The sequence below is a fragment of the Humulus lupulus genome, chromosome 1 (assembly GCF_963169125.1).
Source record: "Humulus lupulus chromosome 1, drHumLupu1.1, whole genome shotgun sequence".
In the NCBI taxonomy this organism is placed as follows: Eukaryota; Viridiplantae; Streptophyta; class Magnoliopsida; order Rosales; family Cannabaceae; genus Humulus; species Humulus lupulus.
The window spans coordinates 281,470,509-281,484,417 of record NC_084793.1 but is presented as its reverse complement, the minus strand read 5'-3'; positions in this window follow the sequence as shown (position 1 = coordinate 281,484,417).

Here is a 13,909-nt window from a genome sequence, read left to right as displayed (position 1 = left end):
GACCCAGGCCATGTAGATGGCCTCATCGAAGGTGACCTCCAGCATGGCATCCACCTTTTCTTTCTTGCGGCGAGTCTCATCATGCGCCTTCATCTACTGATGGAGTAACTCGTCCAATTCTCTAACCCGGGACTCCAGGTCGGTGATCCTCTCCCGATCCAGGGTAGACTGGGCTACGGCCGCCTCCTATAGAGCCTTTACTCGGAGGAGCTCTGCCTCTAGACTGGCCACCAGCTTGTCGGTCTCGGCTTCTCTTCGGGACATAGTCTCTTCAACTTTAAACTTAGTCCGGGCGACCTCTTCAACCTCCTTGGCCAGGGATTCCTTAACAGCTTCCCGCTGGTTCACAGCTGCCTCCAGCTCCAACTAGACCATCTCCATCTTCATGGCAATCTCGGCTGCCAAGTCGGCATTCCGATGAGCCAGTAGGGCATCTTAGAACAAAGGAAAGTTAGAAATAGTCCTAACTAAACAAGAAGAAAAAGAAAAAGAAGATGTAAAGAAAACTTACAGCGGTGCCCTGATGGCGGAGGGCCTGGGAGATGAACAGCATGTCCTGGCTGGCGATGGTGGCGTACCGTTTCAAATAGAGGTTGGACATGGTATTACCCACATGGTCCAGTAAGTCCGCCGCGAACGGGGTCGTGTCCTGCCCCAATTTGTGGCGAAAACCCGTCTCGGCGACCAACCAATCCACGATTGGCTGGGGGCACTGAATGCTGCCGGATGCTCAGCAAATTTGACCTAACGACAAATTGTCAGGGCCTTGTAAATGTCCTTCCTTTTTTGCCGACCACTCTTCCAAGGCCGGGTAACTAATTTGGCCTGCTCATCCCGCAGAACTGCCTCCCCCTCCTCAGGTAAGGCCAGATGGACAGGGAGAGGTGGTGTTACCAACAGTTCCTTGGCGGTAAGGCGACTCTCCCCGGATGACTCCCCAGCCGAACCGACGCATCTAGTCCTGGCCCTCTTGGTTCTTGGTTCCGCCTCCGCCGCGCCCAAATCCGCAGCTCGTTTCCCGGAGCTCCGGCTCGCTGTTGGTTCCCGCTCTAGGTCAATCACCGGAGGGTGAGTGGGAAGATCGGGGACAGTTGCTGGGTCAACTATCGTGATCGGAACTGCTGCCAGGGCCACCTCGGTGGATTGAAGCTCCGACACTGGCGTCTGCTTAGGCGCGTTCCAAGCGGCTTTCCTGGCCGCGGCCCTTTCCTTGGCGGCCCGGATCTCGAGGGCCTGCTTTATCTTGTCCACTGGGTTAGACATGTCAGAGTCTTCTTAAATATACACAAACAAAAAAAGAGTTAGTAAAATGAATGAGCGAATAAGGAAATCAAGACTAAAAGTGATCCGGGACACACCCTTATCTGGGCCCCGGACCCGACTTAATTCTCCTAAGGGAAAAAAGTAGACTCAGTCCCCCATGTCATCCGGGTGTAGAAAGTTCCCTTATTGAAGGAACCCGGACGAATACATAAGGATTTCTGAGCCTACGGGAATGGGAGACGAAGGTCTCATTTCCCCTTCAGCCCCGAACACGGGGCCTCAGTGTGCTAGCCTATCCCTAACTAAGTCCCCAACTTGGGGAGCATAAGTCAAAACCAAAGGTGAGTTACCTCGCCCTGATACGCTAGCTCCAGGGTTCCCCGCATTCGGCTGTGCCTCGTCGAACAGGGCTTCCATCTCCTCGGAAGCGGCCACCTCCCTCTGCTGAGCTTGGTCCCTCTTTCGTTTGGCCGCGTCCACCAGTGTCGCGGCCTCCACAACCCTGATGTGTTCCAGGGCCAGGTCCTCCCTCAGGGCGGGGTCTTTCTCGCATTGTATCCCATGGAGGCTTGGGGCCTTGATCGTTTGATGGGCCGCGGGCATCCCGATCACTCGGAGGTTGTTAGGGGTGATGTAGCCCCCCATGTCCAAATCCTCCGCGCTTAGCTCGGAGTAAAATTTCTTCCTGTCCAGGATGAACTGGGTGAGGGGAGTTCAGGCATAGGGTCCTGCCACCCAAGACAATGAGTTGAGAATGAGGAATAAAAAACCAAGACAAAAAAGAAAAAAAATGGAAGCCAGGGATCGAGAAACCACTTACCCACTCGCTAGAAGTCCAGCATCAGTGTGGGGTTCTTTTCTATAAGAAACCCGGACGTCGTGCACCAGTAATGTCTGACGTCCGGGGGATGCTTCTAGGTGCTGGTGGGAGCAGGGTAGTTGCCCCGCGGTTTAAGCATTTAGAAGCCGTCCAGGGTCTTGTCCTTGATGTTGACTTGTGGCTCCAGCTTGTAGAAGTACAAGACTTTTGTCTGAGTCGACTCCGGGATCTCCTTCGTGACACAGAAGACGCGTCATCCCACAAGCATTCGGTATGCTTGGGGCAGAAGCTGGAAAGGTGCAATCCCCACGAACGTCAGGAATTGCATGAAATAGTCGTGGAGTGGGAGCGTGGCTCCCGCACCAATGTGGCCTATGCTCCAAGCCCGAATCCACCCACGGAGGTGTGGGCCTTCTCCTCTCTCCTGGCCAGGCGATTATGGAACAGTTCAGGAGTTGAATCCATGCCCAAACGCTTCTCCAGGGCGTATAGCATCCGGTAGTTCCGGAACAGGTTCGACACCACGTCCATCTCCCACCTGTTGCCTTTGGGAGTCTTGGAACCAGGCAGAGTGATAGGGGCCGTGTTGACTTGCACCTCCGAGTGAAGGATGATGCCCGAGGTCATGGCTAATGATCTGGGAGCAAAACATAATAAAGCAAACAAACCAAGCAGTCAGTACCAGAACCCAAGAAGGTTGGCTAAAGTACGGGGGCTCTCCTATGAACTGCTTGGAAGAGTCCCCTCCAGATCAGGTCCAAGATCACCAAGGATCCGCAAGATCCTAATCGGGAACAAAAAAGAAAGACTACGCTCCTAAGCCGCCCATCGCCGCTTGTCCGGGAACCACCCGAACCCGAAGGGGTCCAGAGGAGCCCGGACCAGGTGGCCTTTCCCTAACACTCTAATTCTAAGAATAGGCAAGGTCTAGCAGCCTAAGCAGATAAGTAAAATAACATAAGATCTATATGTATATATGGAGGTGTAAAGGTGAAAGTCAGGAAAGTTTACTGTAAATTTCCGGTCGTGAAAAATGGTGGTTGTCCAGTGACAGTGACGGTAGAATCTCAGTCTTGAACTGTTGGAGGCGATTCAGTAGCTCGTCGAGAGGGCAGGCTGGTGTTGTCTGCTCAGGAGAGGGTGTGGATATCAGAATCATTGGGAATAGGCGACGGCGAAGATGGAGCAGACGGTGGAAGATGTCGTCGGCAAGCTCGATCATAAACAAATCCTTTGAGTTTCTTTTTCTGGCTCGAGAATGTAAAGGTTTCAAATGAAAGCCTACGGGGTATTTATAAGAGCCAAAGTGCTGGTTTTGATCTAACGGTTGGGATCGATCCCCCCCCCCCCATCGGACGGTCCAAGATCATGCCGGGACATTAAAGGATCCACTCGAGTACTGGATCACGGTACCCCCGAGACGCGATCCGCGCCGCTCCAATCCAACGTCCCAGAAAGAGGAGCAGCCCAAAGGTCGCCCCATCCTACGATCCTCTTTGTCGCAGAAGCAATAATGGGAAAACGCTCGTGCGGATGGGACGCTTCGTGAACCTAGCCGACCTAATAGCCCTAGCATAGTGACCCTTGAGGTATTTTCTGACCATTCAGGATCAAGTGCCATCAATGCGACAGTTGCTAGGGGACAAGTGTACCCCTCATCATGAATCTGGGCCTTGGTAAACAAACCCAGACCCTAGTAAATGGTCAGGGCTCGTTGGACACGGTCCAGGTCAACGTAACAAGCAGTAGCTCCACACTCTTCCAGCACGCAGTGCCCTTCGCTGCGGACCCGTCACTTTGGAAACGAACCTGGAAATGCCGGGAAGATCCGGGATTGAGGCAAGCCTCCACCGCGCAAGCCCATATGAAGGTTTGGGGGGTAAATGTTATCCTCGTTTCCTTCTGGGTGCCCGGGTCCACGCTTCAAGCCCGCAGGCCGCCCGAATGAGTTTGGGCCCAGACCGGGCCCGTTTAGCAAAGAGTAAAATAGACATTGGCAGCCCAAGTCTAGATGAGGCTCAAAGGGCATCTGGGGAGTGTCGTTCCAGGATGGTCATACTGGAGATGGTATGAGCGTGGCTTCCGGTTATGACAATCGGGATTGTAATGGATGATCTCGGAGCCTGGTAAACGGTCCGAGATCCTGGTGGAATAATCCAAGCACCTAGTAAACGTTCCGTGCTCCTGGTAAACGGTCCGGGCTCCTGGTAAACGGTCCGGGCCCCTGGTAAACGATATGGGACCTTGACGAACGGAGTGGGACGTGGGTAAACGAACCCGGGTCGGTTGTCTGAGGTTGGCAAGGTAAAGCAACCGTGACCCTGACTTCGTCCCATGAAGCGTGGGGACCCCCACGCTTCACCTGCAGAAAAGGCTACCTTGGGATTGTACGCCTTTGGTTCAGACCTGCGCCGCCACTACTCTAACTGATCTTGTCCCCTGAATCTTCCTCGTGACCTGAGATGCCCAAACCAAAGCCCCAATTTTTCAGATGACAGATGTGGTTTAGGCTATCCCAGTGGGCTCAGATTAGTGTATTTTTTATGTTTTAATCCTTTGTATTGGGCTTCCATTAGAGAAGCCAACAATATTTATACCCTTATTGAGCCCGGGTCAGCCCGACCCCAGCCCAGTGCACCCGTAAACCTATAAATACAGGTAGTGAGGCATTGAGGAAGGGGATCCCTGGCTTGTAAGTAGTTACTCTGCTGAAACTTGTAGAAAACTCCATTGTCATAGATTCTCTAAGCTCTAATACAATTTTCTCGTGGACTAAGGCTCATTAACGCCCCAACCACGTAAAAACCTTGTCTTTATTCCATAAATCCTTTCATCTAATCTCTCTAATCTTTTATTATTCTAGTTTCTGAAAAACTCAGTAAACAGAAGCTGTAACTCAAAGGAAGCTTAGGCTAGAGTTTGGAGATTGGGTTCTTGGTGGAGCTAGAAGATTTAGCATGAATTAGCTACCCAATTAAGGTAAAGTTTAAAAGTTTTGATGAGTTTTCTGAGTTTTGTTGGAGTTGATTTATGAACTTGAACTTTGGATGGAAATTAAGGGATTTGAGCTTTGGGAACTAAGGAGCTAAAGTCTGAAGGGTATAAAGGGCAATCTAGGGTCGAATTCTCCATTAAAGGTAACAATTCTAGACTTGATCATTTGAGATTCTGGGTTGTTTCTGGTTTTTCTGATGAGTTTTTGAGCTTCAAACTCAATTCTTGTTTTTCTGTGTTTAATGATGCATGTGGCCAAGTTTGATGTTGTTGGGCCATGTGGGATGAGATGTAGTGGATGGTAGGCTTAATTTGAAGTGTGGTTGAGGTTTGGAGGGGATTTATGGAGTTTTGGCTTGGGGAAAATCGAAGGAAAAACTTAGGGGATTTCTGGTGCTGGTTGTAGCACTACAACGTTATGCCTAGGTTTTTTGTTGGATTTTGTTTATATTTGTAGCATTGTAGCGCCCACCTTGTGGCGTTGTAGCGCTACCTAGCCTCCAGAAGAGGGTTTTGGGTATTTTTCTTAGGGTTTTCGCTTGGGGGCTCGGGGGTCGATTCCACCACCCCGTTTGGTGGAATTAGGCTTCCCGAGGGCTTGGGATTGGTCCCGAAGTTAGTTTACAGAATTGATTGTTAATGAGGGTTATATTTTACGGTTGTGACTAGGTGTTCGTTAGTGCTCTGGCGGGATCGTGCTCGAGGAACATTTCAATTAACCAATGCGCTCGGAATCAAAGGTAAGAAACTGCACCCGGTTATGTGATTATGTTGGGACTAAGAGTTCCCCATACTTGTATGTGATGTCATAAAATGGTATTATGCCATGGGGACATATGATAAACGACATAAGAGTGCCGGAATCAACATTTGCGCACGGGGCGCGGCTCAGCCATTGGCAGCTGAGGTTAGGTACATAATCACTGAGCTCGGCCTAAGCGAGCCGAAGTTAGTGGGATAATCAGAGGGTGCGGCCTAAGGGCGTCGACCTTAGATTTTGTGTGATATATTTATTGTTTTTTAACTAGTGATTGTGACAAGTTTGTTGTCTGGATGACTGATCATTGGCTTGTAGATTGATATCTTTGATTATGTGAGCAATATGATCTGTTGTATATTTGAGTGATGATTTGTGAAACATCTGACTGTTGATTATTGTTTATGCTCTATATTATGGCTTTCTTGTTGGGCCTTGGCTCACGGGTGGCACGTGGTGCAGGTAAAGGCAAGGGCAAGGTGGACCAGTTCTAAGTTGGAGAGCTCTGGGGCTGAATGTACATAGTCAGCTAATCGGCCGTCACGGCCAAGGGATGGTACAGGGACAGAAGAACCTAAAATGTATATTTTTCCTTTAGAGTGGCCAGTAGTTGTATATATCCTGGCATGTTTATTAGCATTGCTGTTGTATGTGGATGAATATTTGAAAAAACTGTTATATCTTGACTGTTTGTGATTGGTTGTGTTTCAATGGGGGATTATGGAAGGATTATTACCCTGTCATCATAGTCTGATCGTCGAGTCATTGATTGCAGATTAACTTGGATAGTTATGCGTCCAAGACGATCTACACAACTAGTTGGCAATAGATCTGAGACTAGAGATGATGACAATGGCCAGGACCCTCCGTCAGTCCTTGAGAACTAGCAGCAGGTTATGGCTGATATGCAAGCCCTACTTCAGAGCCAAGATGAGCAGATCTGACTTCTGAGATAGCAGACTCCGTCAGGGAGTGCTGCATCCATTGTGCCACCTGCAATGGTACCAGTAGTACAGCCAGTGGAGGTTGGGAATAGGTGGGAACCGTTGTATGAGCGGTTTAGGAGACAACATCCTCCAAATTTTGAAGGGGGACCAGATCCACTGAAGGCTGAACAGTGGATGAGTATGATTACTGCTATTTTGGATTTCATGAGGGTAGGGGGTCATGATAGAGTGGCCTGTGCCGCATATATGTTGAGAGAGGATGCCCACATCTGGTGGGAATTGGCTGCACAGACTAGGGATGTTACTACCTTGAGTTGGGATGGATTTAATGATTTTTTCAGCCAGAAGTATTACAATGTTGCCATCAGGGCAGCGAAGGTTAATGAATTTGTGGGATTGGTTCAGGGCAATATGACAGTTACATAATATGCCTTGAAGTTTGACAGACTTGCGAAGTTCGCACCAGAACTTGTGCCTACTGATGCAGTTAGGCAGGACAGATTTATCAGAGGGCTTAATGCTATGATAGACCGAGATGTGAGGATTACAACAGTTCCTGGGGGGACAACTTATGCCTAGGTTGTTGAGAAGGCTCTTACCGTTGAGGAAGCGGAGAAAAAGATCTGGAGGGAGAGTGTCGCAAGGCAAGAGGGTCGCAGAGTGGTGCCTCCATACTCTGGGTCTGGTAGGGGCGGAGGCCCCAGTGATCTGAAGAGGAAGACCCCTAATACGTCGACCGCTCCTGGTCCTGATAGGAGAGGTCGGGGTACTCAGGGTGGCCGTCAGGGAGGCGGTGATACATGAAGGAGCTATCCGTAGTGCACAAGGTGCAAAAGATGTCATCCGGGCGAATTTTGGGCTAAGGCTTGCTATGTGTGCGGGGTGGTAGGACACCTCAAGAAGGACTGCCCAACAATGAAGAAAGGGAAATCATAGAAGGTGGACAGCTTGACTCCAGCTCGAGTGTTCACCCTGACACAGGCAGAGGCCGAGGCTAGTCCCTCGGTGGTGATAGGTCAGCTTTCTAGCCCTGGCTCTCCTTTGACTGTATTGATTGACTCTGGTGCCACACATTCATTTGTTTCTAGTAAGGTGATTGGTAGACTGTGTAGACCTAGTGAGAATTATACTGTGGGGTTTGGGACTATATTTCCTACAGAAGAACTGGTAGTTTCTAGGAGGTGGATTAGAGCACTGCCAGTGGTGGTTGATGGTAGGGAGTTGTCAGTAGACTTGATTGAGTTAGGTCTGGAGGACTTGGACATGATTTTGGGCATGGATTGGCTGGTTAGATTCGGAGCTACTATTGATTGTAGGAAGAAGATGGTGATTTTTGAGCCAGAGGGCGAGGATCCCTTTGTTTTCGTGGGTGCGGTATGTGGACCCCGCGTACCCATGATATCATCATTAAGGGCCAGGGACTTGTTACAGGGAGGATGTATAGGCTTCCTCGCTAGCGTGGTAATTATTACCAGGGTGTTGCCAGCAGGGCCGGAGGGGACCAGATTGGTTTGTGAGTTCTTGGATGTATTCCCTGAGGATTTACCGGGGTTGCCGCCGCATAGGGAGATTCAGTTTGTTATCGAGTTAGCGCCAGGGACAAAGCCAATGTCGAGGGCACCATACAGAATGGCACCGACAGAATTGGAGGAATTGAAGATACAATTACAGGAGCTTTTGGATTTGGGGTTCATTAGGATGAGCTACTCGCCATGGGGTGCTCAAGTTTTGTTTGTGAAGAAAAAGGACGGGACTCTGAGGATGTGTATAGACTACAGGGAATTGAACAAGTTGACTATCAAGAATAAGTATTCCCTACCAAGGATTGATGACTTCTTCAATCAGCTGCAGGGAAAGAAGGTATTCTTGAAGATTGATCTTCGATCTGGTAATCACCAGCTGAGGATCAAGGACGAGGATATACCAAAGACGGCCTTTCGAATGAGGTATGGACACTATGAGTTTCTGGTCATGTTGTTTGGTTTGACCAATGCCCCAGCAACCTTCATGGATTTAATGAACAGGGTGTTCAAGGACTTCTTGGATCAGTTTGTCATTGTCTTCATCGATGACATTTTAGTGCACTCCAGTTCAGAGGCAGAGCACGAGCGACATCTTTGACAGGTTCTGCAGAGGTTGAGAGAGCATCAGTTGTATGCCAAGTTTAAGAAGTGTGAGTTTTGGCTACCAGAAGTGACATTCCTTGGACACATTGTTGGGAAAGATGGGATTAAGGTGGATCCATCCAAGGTGGAGGCAGTGAGAGATTGGCCGAGGCCAAGGAACGCCTTGGAGGTTCGGAGCTTCCTTGGGTTAGCAGGTTACTACAGACGGTTTGTGGAAGGGTTTTCAAAGATCGCTGCGACGATGACAGAATTGACACGGAAGAATTTGAAGTTCGTCTGGTCAGACAAGTGTGAGAATAGTTTTCAAGAATTGAAGCAGCGACTTATTACTGCATTGTGTTGAGTCTTCCTTCAGAGGAAGGAAATTTTATGGTTTATTGCGATGCGTCAAGGTTGGGTTTAGGCTGTGTGTTAATGCAGAATGAGAAGGTTATAGCTTATGCGTCATGACAGCTGAAGGAGTATGAGCAGCGTTATCCTACCCATGATTTAGAATTAGCAGCGGTGGTATTTGCACTGAAGGTGTGGCGACATTATCTGTATGGAGAGAAGTGCGAGATATACACCGACCACAAGAGTTTGAACTACTTCTTCACCCAGAAGGATCTAAACATGAGGCAAAGACGTTGGCTAGAGTTCGTGAAAGACTATGACTGTGATATTCTTTATCACCCAGGGAAATCCAACATAGTGGCAGATGCATTGAGTCGGAGGGGCCCGGGTCAGTTATATAGTTCCACTCAGATTTCGAGAAAGTTAGCTGATGAGATGACCAAAGTGAGGATAGATTTGGTGGTGGGCCGGTTGGCCAGCATTACTCTACAGTCGGCCCTGCTAGATCAGATTAAGGAAGGTTAGTTGGTAGATGCTCAATTACAGGAGGTTAGAGAGAATGTCTTAGCGGGAGTAGCTAAGGACTATTCTATTTCTGAAGTTGGTCTGTTACGGTATCAGGGCCGAATCTGTGTTCCGATTGATGTGGGAATTAGACGTGAAATATTAGATGAATCGCATACTACGTCGTACTCACTTCATCCGGGTACCACGAAGATGTATCAAGATCTACGGACGTTATATTGGTGGCCCGGGATGAAGAAGGATGTGGTGGAATACGTGGCCAGATGTTTAGCCTGTCAGTAGGTGAAAGCTGAGCATCAGCGACCAGCAGGGTTGCTTCAACCTTTGGGTATTCCCGAGTGGAAATGGGAGGATATTACGATGGACTTTGTGGGAGGTTTACCCAAGACTGTAGAGCTTCATGACTCGGTGTGGGTGATAGTGGACAAATACACCAAGTCAGATCATTTTCTTCCAGTGAAGACAACATATACAGTGGATCAGTATGCAGAGTTATATGTGAGGGAGATCGTACATCTCCATGGGGTTCCTAAGTCTATAGTGTCGGACCAAGATCCTATCTTTACCTCCAAGTGTTGGGGTAGTTTGCAGAAGGCTATGGGAACTCAGTAGAAGTTTAGCACAACCTTTCATCCTTAGACTGATGGACAGTCTGAGAGGACAATTCAGGTGTTGGAGGATATGCTTAGGGCATGCATGATTGATTTTGAGGAATCGTGGAGTAAGTATCTCCCGTTGATTGAGTTTTCATACAACAACAGTTACCAATCAACGATTGGAGTGGCTCCACATGAGATGTTATATAGGAGGATATGTAGATCACCCATTCATTGGGATGAGATGGGTGAGAGGAAGTGTTTGGGGCCGGACATGGTTCAGAAGACCGGTGAGGCTATTGCGAAGATCTGAGCTCGAATGCTCGCCTCACAGAGCAGATAGAAAAGCTACGCTGATCCCAAGCGTAGAGACGTGGAGTTCCAGGTTGGGGACCACGTGTTTTTGCGAGTTTCACTGCTGCGAGGGGTGAGGAGGTTTGGGAAGAAGGGCAAGCTGAGCCCTAGATTCACGGACCTTTTGAGATCCTGGAAAGGATCGGACATGTGGCTTACAGGTTAGCTTTGCCACCGTTGTTGTTGGGAGTTCATGACGTATTCCACATTTCTATGCTCTGGAAGTACGTCTCAGATACGACACATGTGTTGAAATATGAAGACTTGGAATTGTAGACAGATTTGTCTTATGAGGAGCGACTAGTTCAGATTTTGGATCGGAAGAATAAAGTTCTACGGAATAAGACAATTCCTCTAGTTAAAGTATTATGGAGGAATAGTAGGGTCGAGGAGGCGACCTGGGAACTTGAGTCAGTGATGCGGGATCAATATCCCGAGTTATTGAAGTAAATTTCGAGGATGAAATTCTCAGTAGGAGGGGATAGTTGTAACGACCCAAAATTACTAATAAGGCTTAAGGGCCTTGATTAGTGTGCTGGGAGGGCATAATGGGTTTATGTGTGATTTAAATGATTAAATGCATGATTGTGTGATAAGCATGCTTATATGATTATATGGATATGTGAAATGCATGACTACGAGTATTAAAATGCATATAGGCTCTGTTTAGCTTACAGGGGCATATTTGTAATTTTGGCCCGTTGAGGACATAAATGTAATTATTTGCGATAAATTTTTGGGACCACATTATTATGTGGATATATTTGCAGTTGGTGGCTCAAGGCGATCCTAGTGAGCAGTTTAGCGAAAAAGTCACGGTGGGGATTTATACCCGGCTCGGGGGGAGACTATTGGACATTGAGGAAAATAATTGGTGATTAGTTAGGTGACATGATTTAAGAGGTAATTATTAGGGACACTTGAGGAATTAGCGGGAATTGGGAACAAATGACCAAAATGCCCTTAAAATGTTTAAAGGCTTAGGTTTTAATAGGAGGGCAAAATGGTCATTTGATGGTTAAAAAGAGGATAAGGGTCTTTCTGCCTTTTTAGACTTAGTGGGATTTGTAGAATATGTTAGAAGTTAAAGGAAAGAAAAGGAAGAAAGAAAGAAGAAAAACAGAGAGACTCCTTCTTCTCTCCCTATCGATCACTTCCTCTCTCACTCTCCTTGAGGATTTTGAAGCTGTAACTCAAAGGAAGCTTAGGCTAGAGTTTGGAGCTTGGGTTCTTGGTGAAGCTAGAAGATTTAGGGGGAATTAGCTACCCAATTAAGGTAAAGTTTAAAAGTTTTGATGAGTTTTCTGAGTTTCGTTGGAGTTGATTTCTGAACTTGAACTTTGGATGGAAATTAAGGGATTTGAGCTTTGGGAACTGAGGAGCTAAAGGCGGGCAACCTAGGGTCGAATTCTCCATTAAAGGTAATAATTCTAGACTTGATCATTTGAGTTTCTGGGTTGTTTCTGGTTTTTCTGATGAGTTTTTGAGCTTCAAACTCAATTCTTGTTTTTATGTGTTTAATGATGCATGTGGCCAAGTTTGATGTTGTTGGGCCATGTGGGATGAGATGTAGTGGATGGTAGGCTTAATTTGAAGTGTGGTTAAGGTTTGGAGTGAATTTATGGAGTTTTGGCTCGGGGAAAATCGAAAGAAAAACTCAGGGGATTTCTGGTGCTGTCTGTAGCGCTAGCAGTGGAGTGCTATGCCTGGGTTTTCTGGGGGATTTTGTTTCTGTTTGTAGCGTTGTAGCACCCACCTCTAGAAAAAGGTTTTGGGTATTTTTCTTAGGGTTTTCGCTTGGGGGCTCGGGGGTCGATTCCACCACCCCGTTTGGTGGAATTGGGCTTCCCGAGGGCTTGGGATTGGTCCCGAAGTTAGGTTACGGAATTGATTGTTAATGAGGGTTCTATTTTACGGTTGTGACTAGGTCAGGCGAGATCGTGCTCGAGGTTCATTTCAATTAACCAAAGCGCTCGGAATGTTATGTGATTATGTTGGGACTAAGAGTTCCCTATACTTGTATGTGATGTCATAAGATGGTATTATGCCATGGGGACATATGATAAACGACATAAGAGTGTCAGAATCAACATTTGCGCACGGGACGCGGCTCAGCCATTGGTAGCTGAGGTTAGGTACATAATCATTGAGCTTGGCCTAAGCGAGCCGGAGTCAGTGGGATAATCAGAGGGTGTGGCCTAAGGGCGTCGACCCTGGATTTTGTGTGATATGTTTATTGTTTTTTAACTAATGATTGTGACAAGTTTGTTGTCTGGATGACAGATCATTGGCTTGTAGATTGATATCTTTGATTATGTGAGCAATATGACCTGTTGTATATCTGAGCGATGATTTGTGAAACATCTGACTGTTGATTATTGTTTATGCTCTGTATTATGGCTTTCTTGCTGGGCCTTGGCTCACAGGTGGCACGTGGTGCAGGTAAAGGCAAGGGCAAGGTGGACCAGTCCTGAGTTGGAGAGCTCTGGGGCTGAATGTACATAGTCAGCTGATCGGCCGCCGCGGCTGAGGGATGGTAGAGGGACAGAAGAACCTAAAATATATATTTTGCCTTTAGAGTGGCCAGTAGTTGTATATATCCTGGAATTTTGTAAAGTATCCTTAAACTATATTTCTTTTGGGATCCCATGTACGAAATGTTTATTTAAATGAAATGTATATTTTATGACCAAAATCTTTTAAACCTAATTCAATTATTGTTTCAGTAACACGTTTCTAACTTTATGACTTGATTAGCAAGTCTTGCACCTTTATAATCTCATAGTGTAACGGTCTTGGCTACCCAGGACGTTACAATTTTTGTATGAAAAATTCGTATTTTGTAATTGATTTTTCTAATTGCATCTTTCAATTTTTTTATATAATTTGCATGCATTTTTTTTAATTTTCCTATTTTGAACTTTATATTTATAAATGGATATTGGCGTCATAAATACCTAAGTTTATGCTTCTATTACACTTAAATATCTAACTTATTTTTTTAGCGGCATAAATACTTAATGTTTATTTTTGTTGCAACCATTACCTTTTTCCGTTGGGAGGAAAATACTAACCTTTTTAGTTAAGAATATTGGCGGCATAAATACATAAGTTTATGTAATTGTTACACTTAAATATCTAACTTTTAATATTTGTAGCATAAATAATAAAATATAATTTTAAAAAAATAAACA